The sequence below is a fragment of the Cupressus sempervirens genome, chromosome 3, assembly GCF_028749045.1.
Source record: "Cupressus sempervirens isolate cs-2001-9-10 chromosome 3, ASM2874904v1, whole genome shotgun sequence".
Taxonomy (NCBI): Eukaryota; Viridiplantae; Streptophyta; class Pinopsida; order Cupressales; family Cupressaceae; genus Cupressus; species Cupressus sempervirens.
This window is the reverse complement of record NC_143120.1, coordinates 880,752,465-880,764,991: the sequence shown is the minus strand read 5'-3', so window position 1 is coordinate 880,764,991 and position 12,527 is coordinate 880,752,465.

Sequence of the window (12,527 nt, the reverse complement as noted above, 5' to 3'; positions counted from 1 at the left end):
AAAGGAGATCAAAACCATAAAAAGGTCTAACCTAGGTTGCATAATAATAATTAATAAAAGAATTAATTATTATATGCCTAAAGTTTAGCTTAAGCAACTAGAGTTAATTAGGAAATATCTAATTACTCTAACAAATAGCATATTTTCAAGCGGACAACTACAACCAAGATTCTGAAGTGGACCATATAGTATTAGAAAAGGGATAGAACCTTATGTTTAGAAGGGTGTTGATTAAGCAACTAGCCAATGATGAACCTAAGCATAGAAGGGCACTATTTAGGGTCAGATGTAAGATCCTAGCAAAGGTATGTAAAGTGGAAGTAGACTCTAGATCTACTAACAACACAATATTAGAGGAAGCAGTGGAAAAGCTTAAACTACCTAAGGTACCACATGTGAATCCCCACATGGTGACTTGGCTCAACAAAGGACTGAGTATACTAGTCAACAAGAAGACTTGGGTGGACTTCTCTATTGTAGGGTATAAGGATAGATTTTTGTGTGACATCTTACCCATGGATTCTTGCCATCTACTATTGGGAATACCTTGGTAATTTGATGGAGAAGTAGTGTATGATGAGAGGAAAAATTGCATCTCATTTAAGAAGGGAGCGAGACATTCAAAATCCAATCTTTGTTAGAGGTAGAAGAGCCATAGAACAAGGTATCTAGTGCCTTGTTGTGTAGTGGTAAGGAATTTTTGAAGGACCTCAAGGATGAGTAGAGCTAGAGTTATGCAGTAGTACTGAAGTCTAAAGGAGAGAAGAATACAGTCAGGGAACCATTACCAAAGGAGGTACAAGTGCTAGTTCAGTAATACAAGGATGTAGTAAGTGATGGTGCTCCTGCTACCCTACCACCTAGAAGGGTTATAAGTCGCCAAATTAATTTTGTTCCTGGTGCATCCCTACCTAACAAGGCATCATACACACTTATTCTAGATCAAAACTTGGAAGTAGCAAGATAGGTACAAGAATTAATGGACCAAGGTCTTATTCAAAAGAGCATAAGCCCATGTGCAGTCCCTATGGTATTGGTATCCAAGAAAGGAGGAAAATGGAGACTATGTATGGACTCAAGGGAAATAAATAGGATCCAAATCAGGTATAGGTTTCCCATACCTAGGATTGAGGATCTAATGGATTGTCTTAGAGGAGCTATGTATTTTACCAAGTTTGATTTGAAGAGTGGATACCACTAAATCAGGAGTAAGAAGGGAGATGAATGGAAAACAACATTCAAGGTTAAATATGGGCTCTATGAATGGCTAGTGATGTCATTTGGTCTCTCAAATGCTCCTAGCACATTCATCAGGCTCATGGATGAAGTGCTTAAAGACTTCACAGGTAGATTTTTAGTTGTGTATCTAGATGATATACTCATCTTCAGCAAGATTGAGGAGGAGCACATCAACCATGTAGAGGAAGTATTACAAAGTTTGCATGAAGAGAAGCTTTCCATCAATCTTGAGAAGTGTGACTTCTTCAAGAAAGAGTTGGTGGACCTAGGCTTTGTGGTTTCTAAGGGAACCTTGAATATGGACAAAGAGAAGGTTGTTGCAATCCTCAATTGGCCACCACCTACTACTTCAACTAAGGTAGAAAAATTTCATGGTCTTTCTCAATTTTATAGGAAGTTTATTAGAAACTTTAGTGGCATATGTGCACCTTTTCTAGAGACCATAAAGGGTGGAAGTCCAAGTTGAGGTGGACCTTAGAAGCTTAAAATTCATTTGAAATGCTCAAGAAGCAAGAAGCTACTCAACCTATTTTGCAACTACCTATCTTTTATAAGCTCTTCATCCTAGAATTTGATGCAAGTGGCCTAGAAATAAGGGGATTATTGAGTCAAGAAGGTAGGAGAATAGCCTTCTTTAGTGAAAAACTTAATGAAGCCAAAAACAAGTATTCTTCCTATGACCTTGAACTCTATGCCTTAGTTCAGTCCCTTAGGAAGTGGAGGCACTATATATTTCCCAAGGAATTTTTTGTATTTACTAATAATTAGGCCCTAAACTACATGAACACTCAATAAAAGTTGAGTTATAGATACTTGAGGTGGATGGATTACTTGCAGGCATTCACTTTCACAATCAAGCACAATAGAGGACTAATGAATAAAGTGGCAAATGCATTAAGTAGGAGAGTCTTGATAGTTCAAGAGGTACAATTGCATAGAATTTGGATACAAAGCTTTAAGAGACTTTACAAGGAGGATGAAGAATTTGGAGAGTCCTACAAGGTATTTTCAGATTTTGAGAACCACTTTCATAGCAAATTTTATGGGTTTACCTTACAAGATTGGTTGCTCTTTAAGGGTAATTAGTTGTGTGTGCCAAGGGGATTAATAGGAGAGAACCTAATATAGGAGAAACATAATAGGATTCTAAGTGGACACTTTGGGATTAGTAAAACCTTAGAATTGGTCAAAAGATCCTATTATTACCAAAACTAGTCAAAGATGTGACTAAGTATGTGGAACAGTGCATGGTATGAATGAAAGATAAAGGAGGGATTAGAAATGTAGGTCTCTTTCAGCCCTTACCAGTCCCAAATAGGCCATGGGAAAAGGTGAGCATGGATTTAATTGTGGGGCTCCCAAAGACAAAATAGGGCTATTGTATTATCTATGTAGTTGTTGATAGATTCAACAAGATTGGACACTTTATTTCATGCAAGCCACATTGCCCATCTATTATTCAAAGAGGTTGTGAGAATTCATGGCCTTCCATTGAGCATAGTTTTAGATAGACATGTGAAATTCATGAGTCACTTTTGGAAGACTTTGTGGGGTAGACTTGGCACAATTTTTTCCTTTGGATCAACATACCACCCCCAAACTGATGGTCAAACTAAGGTGGTCAATAGGGTGCTAGGTAATCTTTTTGAGATGCCTAACTAAAGAGTGTAGAACAAGATCTTAGTGTGCAAGGAACATTAGCAATAAGAGAAACATTCACAAACTAAAACTAAGTTCACATATATGCTTAGACAAAGAAAACAAACAAGAGATGCAAACCTCAATGGATGAAGCACTTCATTGCTTTCTTGATTTTGTAGATGTGTCCTTTGATGTGGATGTATGCTCAAATGCTCAAAGTTGCTTCAATGGTGGAGATGGATAATAGCAAATTGGTAGCTTTGTGAGCTCTCAATTTGGCATTATAAGGGTATGGGTATGGCTTTTGGCTCTCAAAAGGGCATGGTAACTTTAGCTCAAAGATTGTTGATGAAATGGCTTGGGATGGGATTCAATTTAGAGGCCAAGGGGTAGAGGGATGGAGGGCTTAGATGCAAGGATGGATGAAGGCTTAAGGAGGATAGGATGCACTCAAAGGAGAGCACATGGATTGTGCTTGTTTAGCACCAATGGGAAGGTGACACTTGTCACAAGGAGGATGAGTGTGAGAGGGTAGGGTAAAGGGTTGGTTAAAGGCATGATGAGTGGGGTTGAGTATGTAAGAGAGATGTAAGAGGAATGAGTGTGGAAGAGGGAAGAGTGTGGAAGATGGATGTAAGAGTCATGAGTGGGCTTGTAAGAGTCTTTTATGGTTTGTAAGAGCACTCATGACTTGGTGGTTGGGATTTTTGAGGGGAGACTTTGGTTTGGATTAGGAAAGTCTTAAACTTTTTTAAGGAATGTGACAACATTAGGGGGTGGATTAGGCTTGGGTTTAGGATTAGATTAGAGATGTTAGAGATGTGCAAGTGGATGGCATTAATGAGGGTGGGTGAGTTAGTGGCTAAGCTTGGTTAGTATGGGTGGATGGGGTGGATTAGGCTAAATGGAGGATTAGGGATAGGTTAGGGGTTTTTAGATTTGAAGATTTTATTTATCAAATAGATTTATTTAATAAATGGGGATTTTTGGAATTAGATAGAAGAATAGGATTTAATTGATAAATAATAGGTTTATTTGATTTATCAATTAGGACTATAGATGATTAATTAAATTAATCAGCTAGGGATGGCAAAGGATTAATTAAATAAGAATTTAATTAATGATGCCTTTAGAGATGGCTAAATTAGATTACCAAAGCGGTGTAATCAAATTTAGGTGTCTACAAAGAGTATGGACAAACTTGGGATATCATCATTCCCCAAGAAGAGTATGCCTACAATGATAGTAGGAATAGAACCACAAGTAGACACCCATTTTAAATTGTCTATGGCATGCATCCTAGAGTTGGGTATGATTTGAGGGATCTTGGAGGAAAGGAGCATAGGAGTGGACATGTTGAGGATTTTTCCCAAACTATGAAAGAGATACAAGAACGAGTCAAAAAGATGATTCAAGACAATACTCAAAAGCTAAAAGCCAAGGTAGATGAAAGGAGAAAGGACATTTAGTTATCCATTGGAGATTATGTCATGGTGAACTTAAAAAGAGAAATATTATAGAAATGTGTGCCTACTAAGTTGCATATGAAGAGAGTAGGAGCTTGTAAGATCGTAGCCAAAAAGGGGGCAAATATATACAAGGTGCATTTACCATCAGATTTGGGTATATCTCTAGATTTTAGTGTGAAAGACTTGGTTCAATTTAAAGTAACATTGCCTAATAATGCTACCAATAGTCAAGGAATTTAGTATGACTTGGAACTCATAGTAGTCCCCTCCACCACCAAGTTGGAAGCTGAAAAGGTGTTAGACTCAAGAGTCAAGAAAGCCACTAGAAACAAGGTATACATGGAGCACCTTCTCAAGTGGAAAGGAAAAATAGACTTATAAGCCACATGTATTTTTGAGGAATATTTCAAAAAGCTAGGAAAAGACATAATTTCCATAGGAGTGACATAGCTTTTTTTTGTGGGGGAGTATGGTGCAGGTGCACCTAGGTGGGCTAAGGAAGACCTAGGGCTCCCTTTGGGATTTTGGCTTGTAGTGGTGCAAGTTGCATCACTAGGTGAATAAAGGGACTCATTTAGTCCTAAGTATGAAAGTGTTAGGTTTGACAAGCCCAAATAGGTCAAAGTTTCTCTTAATTGCATACTAGGCCAAACTAGGTGTTTTGGGGCCTAGAAGGGAAGAATAGTCAAATAGAGGTTTTAAGGCCATATATAGGTTTTTTAAGTCCTATTTGGACACTATACAAGGTTTCATGACTTTTGCAGAAATTTTGAGGACTTAACTCCTTAAGTTGCAAAAGTTGCCCAATTGTGGTCAATGTTGTCAATGACAACATTGACAACTTTTCTTGCATTTTGAGCAACTTTATCTAGAAGCTGTTATAACTATCAGAAATAGTTAGGAGCATGGGTGGAAAGCATATATGAGGCCATTATCAACCTTTTCAATGGGTTGAAGAATTTTGATATTGGATTATACGGACTGTGCAACAAGTTTTTAATAGCAATTTTAAGCTTTTGAGTTCTTTTGGCAAGCATATTGATTAGATTTAGATCTTTTTGAAGTGGAAGAGTTAGTATAGGTTTATTTAAGAATTTTTATGGTTCTAATTTTTCATTTTATTAGGTTTTGTGTGCTTACTTAAATTATTTTATTTTTTACTAGCCTATTGTCCTAAATCAGGTTGTTTGCAAAGATGGAGTCATAGGGCCACTTCCCACCATAGGTTTTGTATGTCCTTTTGGGATTTATAAAATTACTTCCATGTATATTTTATAAAATAGATATAGAGCCTTGGAAATCTAAGGAGCTATTTATGAAGTGATTCCCTAGGAAAGTGCTAGTAACTTGGTTAGGGATCACAGAGCAGAGCAAGTGGAGTTAGAGTGGTTGAACATATATGATACTTCAACCTACGATTGGAATATGCTATAAGATGTTTTGGAGTAAACCTAAATCAAATAAGAAGCTTGGTGGAAGTCTTAAGGAAGGAAAAACACTCTTTCCATCAGATAGCAAGACAAACCCTTGAAAACCTTATTTTAAGGCTAAAATTGTGCTTGTACAATATAGACAATTTGGGAACCCTATACCCTAAAAATCCTTAAGGTATCTAAAATGGGTACTTGGAATGATGGTTTTTTGAATTCCTTGTTAAGAATTTTTGCAAAATAATTGGGTTTTTATTCATTTGGAGGGCTAATTCTCGTAGCCCTATTCCAAGCATTTGAATGTATTTTTGCTTAAGAGTTGGAACTCAGTTAGGGTTTCTTAATTGATTTTTGTTGAGGATCTTGTGGGGAGTCCAAGTATATTCCTAGATGACTATCCACACATTTGGGGAGTCTAATGATCATGTGGGGTTATTTGTGTTGAAGGAGAGTTAGCAAACAAAATTGTTCTACTTGGCTTATGTGTGCCAATTGAAAGGTTTAGGATCTACTTAGTTAGATTCCTAAAGAGAATGAGTAGAAGCCCTATTTGGTCAGGTCTATGACCTAAGGACACCCTATGGGAGAGCTATTGGAAGAGGCAAGAATGGTTGTCACATCAAAAAGTCTTTCCATAATCAATACCTTCTTCTTGAGCATAACTCTTGCAAACTAATCTTGCCTTGTTTCTTGAAACTTCTCCATTCTCATCTATATTATTTTTGAATACCCAATTTGTGCCAATTACATTCTTGTCCTTGGGTCTAGGAAAAAGAGTCCAAGTTTTGTTCCTTTAATTTGATCAATCTCTTCATTCATTACCTCAATCTAGCTTTCATTTTCTAATGCATATTTGACAATTCTAGGTTCAAAATCAATAAGCAAACATGTACCTTCTAACTTATCTCTAACAATTTTCAAAGGTGCATGATGCCTTCTAACATATCCAACAAGTCTAGGCTCCTTCTTTCTGAATTCACTAGGTTCATCATGATCTTTTGAATCATGCTTGAGTCCCACTATCTATGACTTAGGTCCATCAGATGACTCAATTTGCACTAGCTAAAACTCAGGTCCTTCTGACTATGACTCAAGTGTTAGAATGAGGTTTTTATTGCACCAAAAGACTAATCTATCAATTGCTAATACAACCACTCAACTTATAGTAATAGGAGGTAGTTAAGCCATTGTCATGAATCCCAAGGGGAGTGCTGAACAAATTTCCAACAATCTCCACCTCAGCGTTACCTAAGGATCTGAGGATTCAAACCTATGACCAAGCTCTAATACCACTTCTTAGAATGGGGTTTTTGTTATACCAAAAGAATGATTTGTTAATGCCCAATACAACCACTCAAATTATAGTAAAAAGGAGGTAGTTAAGCCCTTGTTACAAATCTTGAGGGGAGTGCTAAAAAAATTTCCAACATCAGGTCCTTCTGACTATGACTTAGGTTGCACTGGTTGCAGCTCCAGTTGAACTGGGGATTTTGGGTACTTGAGTAGTGAAGACTATTGATTATCATTTTCTTTAACTTTAGGTAAAGTATCAGACTCATAGTAAATAAAGTTTTTGTAGTTTTCAGGTTCTTTTCTGCTTTGTTCTTCAGAATCTTCTACAAACTCATCAATATTTACAATGCACTTTCTATAACTTTGTGAGTAGATAGATTCAAACATTTGTATATTTTTCTCTTATTGAAGTATTCCAAGAATATGCCTTCATCACCTTTCACATCAAATTTTCATTTTCTTGACTCCTTCAGAATATAATACTTGCTTCCAAATACTTTGAAATAACAAACATTAGGTTTATAGTGATACCATAATTCAAAAGGTGTTTCATCTGAGACCTTCTTCAACTGAACTTGGTTAAAGGTATGAATTGTAGTGTTGATTATTTCCTTCCAGTACTTGATAGCAACATTCTTCTCTATCATCAGTGCCCTTGCATAATCCATGATTGATCTATTCCTTCTCTTAGCAATTTCATTCTATTTTGGTGTACCAGGTGCAGATACCTTTCTTTTGATTCCTCTTTCATTGCAAAACTCATTGAATTTATTTGAGTAGAATTCACCTCCTCTAGTTGACCTTTTACACTTTAGTTTCTTTCATGTTTCTTTCTCAACTCTAGCTAGATACCATTTTAACTTTTGAAAAGCTTATGTTTTATCCTTTAAATACATAAGTGTCATCATCCTAAAATAATCATCAACAAACAAAATTGAGTACTTGTCCCTAGAGTATCTTTGTATGCCAATAGGTCCACAACGGTTTGTATGAACCAACTCCAAGACTTCTTTAGAATGATAGTTCTTGCTTTTAAAACTTGTCTTTCCCATCTTTCCAATTTGACAATTCTTGCACATGCTCATATCAGGTTTATTTAGGCTTGGAATACCTCTAACCCTTTTATTCTTGCTTATGTTAACTAGGTTATCAAAATTCACATGACACAACCTTTTATGCCATAACCAGCTTTCTTCTACTTGAGCTATGAAACATGAATTTTCAGTTAGATCTAGGTAGAATAAATTACCTCTTGTTTGATTTCTAGTCCCACCTAAATTTCCATTTCCATCCAGTAGCTTAGCTTTCCTATTCATGAATTCTACCTTGAATCTAATGTTATTCAATTGTTCCATACTAATAGGATGATGCTTCAACCCTTCAACCCAATAAGCATTGTCACATTTGAGATTATTGGTTAGTGCAATACAACCTTTTCTCTTCACATAACAAGGTTCATCATTTCCAAATCTGACACTCCCACCATCATAGTGGTCTATGTTCTCTAATTTAGATTTATCACCAGCCACGTGGTGAGAATAGCCACTATCAATAATCCATGTATCATTCTTACTAACATGAGAGATGAGGACCATCCTATCATTCTCATCATCTAATTCATCCTTAAAAGAAATGTAAACCATTTTATCTTCTTCACCACTATTAGAATCTTTAGCCATGTAACAAGATTTCCCACCTTTATCCTTGTAGTCTTTGTAGCTTTTGAAATCCTTCTTTCCTTTGTACTTGTCATGCCTCTTTTCTTCTTGTCCTTCTTTGTTTGAACAACCAACTTCTTCACAAGAAAAGCATATCAAAGGAATTTTGTCTTTCTACTTTCCTTTGCCTCTAGGAAATCTTCTTACAAGTAATGCTTCAATGACTTCAAGATCATCATCACAACCATCTTCATCTTCACTATCAAATTTATTTATTTTAGTCTTTGTAGCTTTATTCTTGAGTGATAGTTTTGCTTGAAATGTAGACTCAAGGTTACTGGAGTTAGGAATATAATTATCAAAATTATCTAACTCAAATGTTGTGAACCTTCCCACTAGTACATCCAAAGTTATATCATTCTTAGGATCACATATCATTTCTTGAATGGATGATACTATGATTGCATAAATAGGAAGAAGGGTTTTGGGTACCTCTCTTACTACTGTTAAATCATCAGTTTTCTCACCTAAGGCTTTGATTGCACTTACACTAGCTTTGATTCTTTCACTACATTGTGCAATGTTGTCATCTTATTTCATCTTCATCTGATCAAATTGACCTCTAAGAATTTCTATCTTATCTCTTCTCACATTATAATCACCTCCATAATTATCCTTCAATTTGATCCACATTTCATGAGTAGTACCATAGTCTTTGACTTCATCAAACTCAGCATAATTGAGAGTGGAAGCAATGTCAATCATCATTATGTTATGGTTCTTCTTTTCTGTAATTTTTTCCACAGTCAAAGTTCTAGTTGGTGCCACATATTTGTTCTCCAGGTATTTTAGACCTATGTTTCCAATGGTTTCCAGATGGAACCTCATAATTTCCTAACATTCTTGGAGGTTATCTTTGTTCAGCTTACTAATCTCCCTTCTGTAAGGAATCTTGATCTTTAGCTTAGGTCCTTCAAACATTTTTTGTAAGAACCAAAAGATCTAATACCAATTGTTGTAAATATAAGAGGAGTAACTAAGAAGAGAGTAGTGAATTAGTTACAACAAAAACAAATCCAATATTGCTTAAGATGTTAATACAATTCAAAACCAGACTCTACTGAAACTGAAATGTTGTTGTAACTTAGTTAACACAAGAACACTCAATTAACACTATAAGAATTACTTTCACTTGGAAAACATTGAAATAAGTACTTCTTAAGATGTTTTGTTTGATTTAACCTTAATTAACTTAGTTGTATAATCATAACTCAAATAACATGAACACAAGGGACACCATGATTTAATGTGGAAACCTAATTTTGAAAAACCACCAATTACAACTAGTTATCATTTTTCACTCTTCTAAAGTGAGCCTTGTTAGGAGCTGACCCTATTAAAGGTTAAAAAACACATTTTTAGGTATGAACCTCTTAAATGATTTAGTTCACCCTATTAGGAGTGACCTTGTTAGAGGTCTTTAGATACTTCAATCTAGAAATTCCACATTGTTAGAGGATTTATCAAATAATTGTTAAGCTAACTCTGTTAGGAGATTGATTCACTACTACAATTATTAGAGAGTAACAATGATATGACCTAGTTGTTGATGCAACTATATTTTCTGACTTCAAATCTTTATTTTTGGTTAAATACTTGATCCTTCTTGATCAGAATGTTCTTTGCAGCTCGGTCAACTCGAATACTCTAATTTCCTTCCAATTCACTTCCTTGATTTTCAATCCCATGATTCTTCTACAATTCAATCCTATGCTTGACCTTATATTTATATGTTTTACCTTGTTGAGTCATCTTGAATACAATTTCAAACAAATGAAATTCATCCCATGAGTTAGCTAGAACTAACTAAAAAAAAAATTAGATCAAATATATCAATATAGGAAAATCCTTCATTAGCCGACCCAACTCGGTGAATACTAACTCAAAAAAAACTTTCCTTCATACTTCCTTTGGTAACTGAGTAAGCTTAGTTAACAATGGTTTTATGCCAAAAAAAAATTGATAACCAAGTGAACTCGGTTAACACTAGCTCCATGCAAACTTTACTTAGGTGACCGAATGAGCTCGGTAGACACTAACTCTAAACTTGGTTAACACTGAAATGCTCATCATACACTAGAACTTCCTTTAACTCTTGAGTGAACTTGACATACACTGATTACTCGGTATATACTTGATATTTGAGTAAGATCAAAGACAACATATAATTGAATGATTATATCTAACATTATCAACTTCATGGATGTTGACAAAGGAGGATTTAACAAATGACTCTCCAAACTCTACCAAATATGGGCCATGTAGAAAGTGATATCACATTGACATTCTAATATTTAGGTGTGAAGGTTTTTTCATGCAAATTTCATTATTTATTTAAGGGTAAACTTGAATAACCTATGGACTACCATTTTTAGTATTTAATGTAATGAAATCTCCTCCCTTATTGGGTCCCAAAATCCATGATCAGACGTAGCCTAAAGCTACAAAGTGTTAATACACTACTGTATTTTTTAAGATTCATTGTATTCACCCCTAGTCACTAAATATCTAATTTAAGAATTCTATTTTTCCTTAAATAGACTTAGATTTTCCCATATGACCTATTTCAGTAGTTAAGGAATCCATCATGGTCATATTAGATGTAAATCTTTTTGTGGAAATCTTATTCCTAATGTAGTTTTTTGGGTCAAAAGCTAACCTATTTAAGGCTCTTAGAAAGGCACCTGGGATTGTGTCTTGTGATGTTGACCTAGTAAATTAAAAATTGAAGATTTTGGAATATGAAGGCCTTCTAGATCATGACATCAACTACAAAATTTGCAACCCCTAGTCCATATTGGACTTGGTATTTTCTTTCAATGTGGGCTTCACTATACTCATGGCAGCATAAGGCACTAGATATTGGAGCCTCTGAGTGTAGATAGTAAGTCATTTCTTTGAATCAAATTAGGTTAAATCAAAATGTTGTGGTTAAATATCTTGTACTATTGAGCTTAAGTGTATAGAAAAGAATGATGCCATGGTGTAAGGTGTTCTAGTACCTTTATTTATTGTGATCTCATCATGACCTTCCCATTGGTCTGATTACAAGTCTAATAATTAGTGAGTAAGACTTAACACAAAGGTTTGTAGCTGATAGCCGAGAGTTGAAAATATTATATGAAAAAATATCATGCCACAATATTAAAACCCCCAAGGCTAGATCTAGGCAAAGACACTCTGATAGGAAGTCATTGTTAGGAATTTCTATGTAGTTTGATCAATTTGCATCTCTCAAAATAGTCATTTTCTTGGATCTTTTTCTCTTTAAGAGAGAAGGAAGGCCCAAAAAACTAATTCAAAGTTTGAGTGAGAATGGATTTTTCCATTCTAAGGAAAATGTGTATAATTTCTTGGTAAGAAGAATGCTATAAATTGAACAAATTTCCTACTAACACTAGGAAATTTTGGCCTACAAAGAAAATTTAACTCTAAAATATTTCAATGAAAAATAAATTGCAAAAGGCTATTTAGGGTTTTTCCTTTTTGACAGGAATTCAATATCAAAGCTAAACTGGAAAATAATTTTCTGATTTTTCGTCACCACTTGGAACAACATCACCACTCTAAGAAGTTATGGGACATTAGAAGGAAAGTAATAGAATATAGATGACTATGACTATGCCCAAGTGACCATTCCAGAAGAAATGAACCTCTTCAAAATATCTTCTTAGCCTTCAAGAATAACTAAACTATTTTTTAATATTCATAAAGCATTAGAATAGATTGCTCCTAGG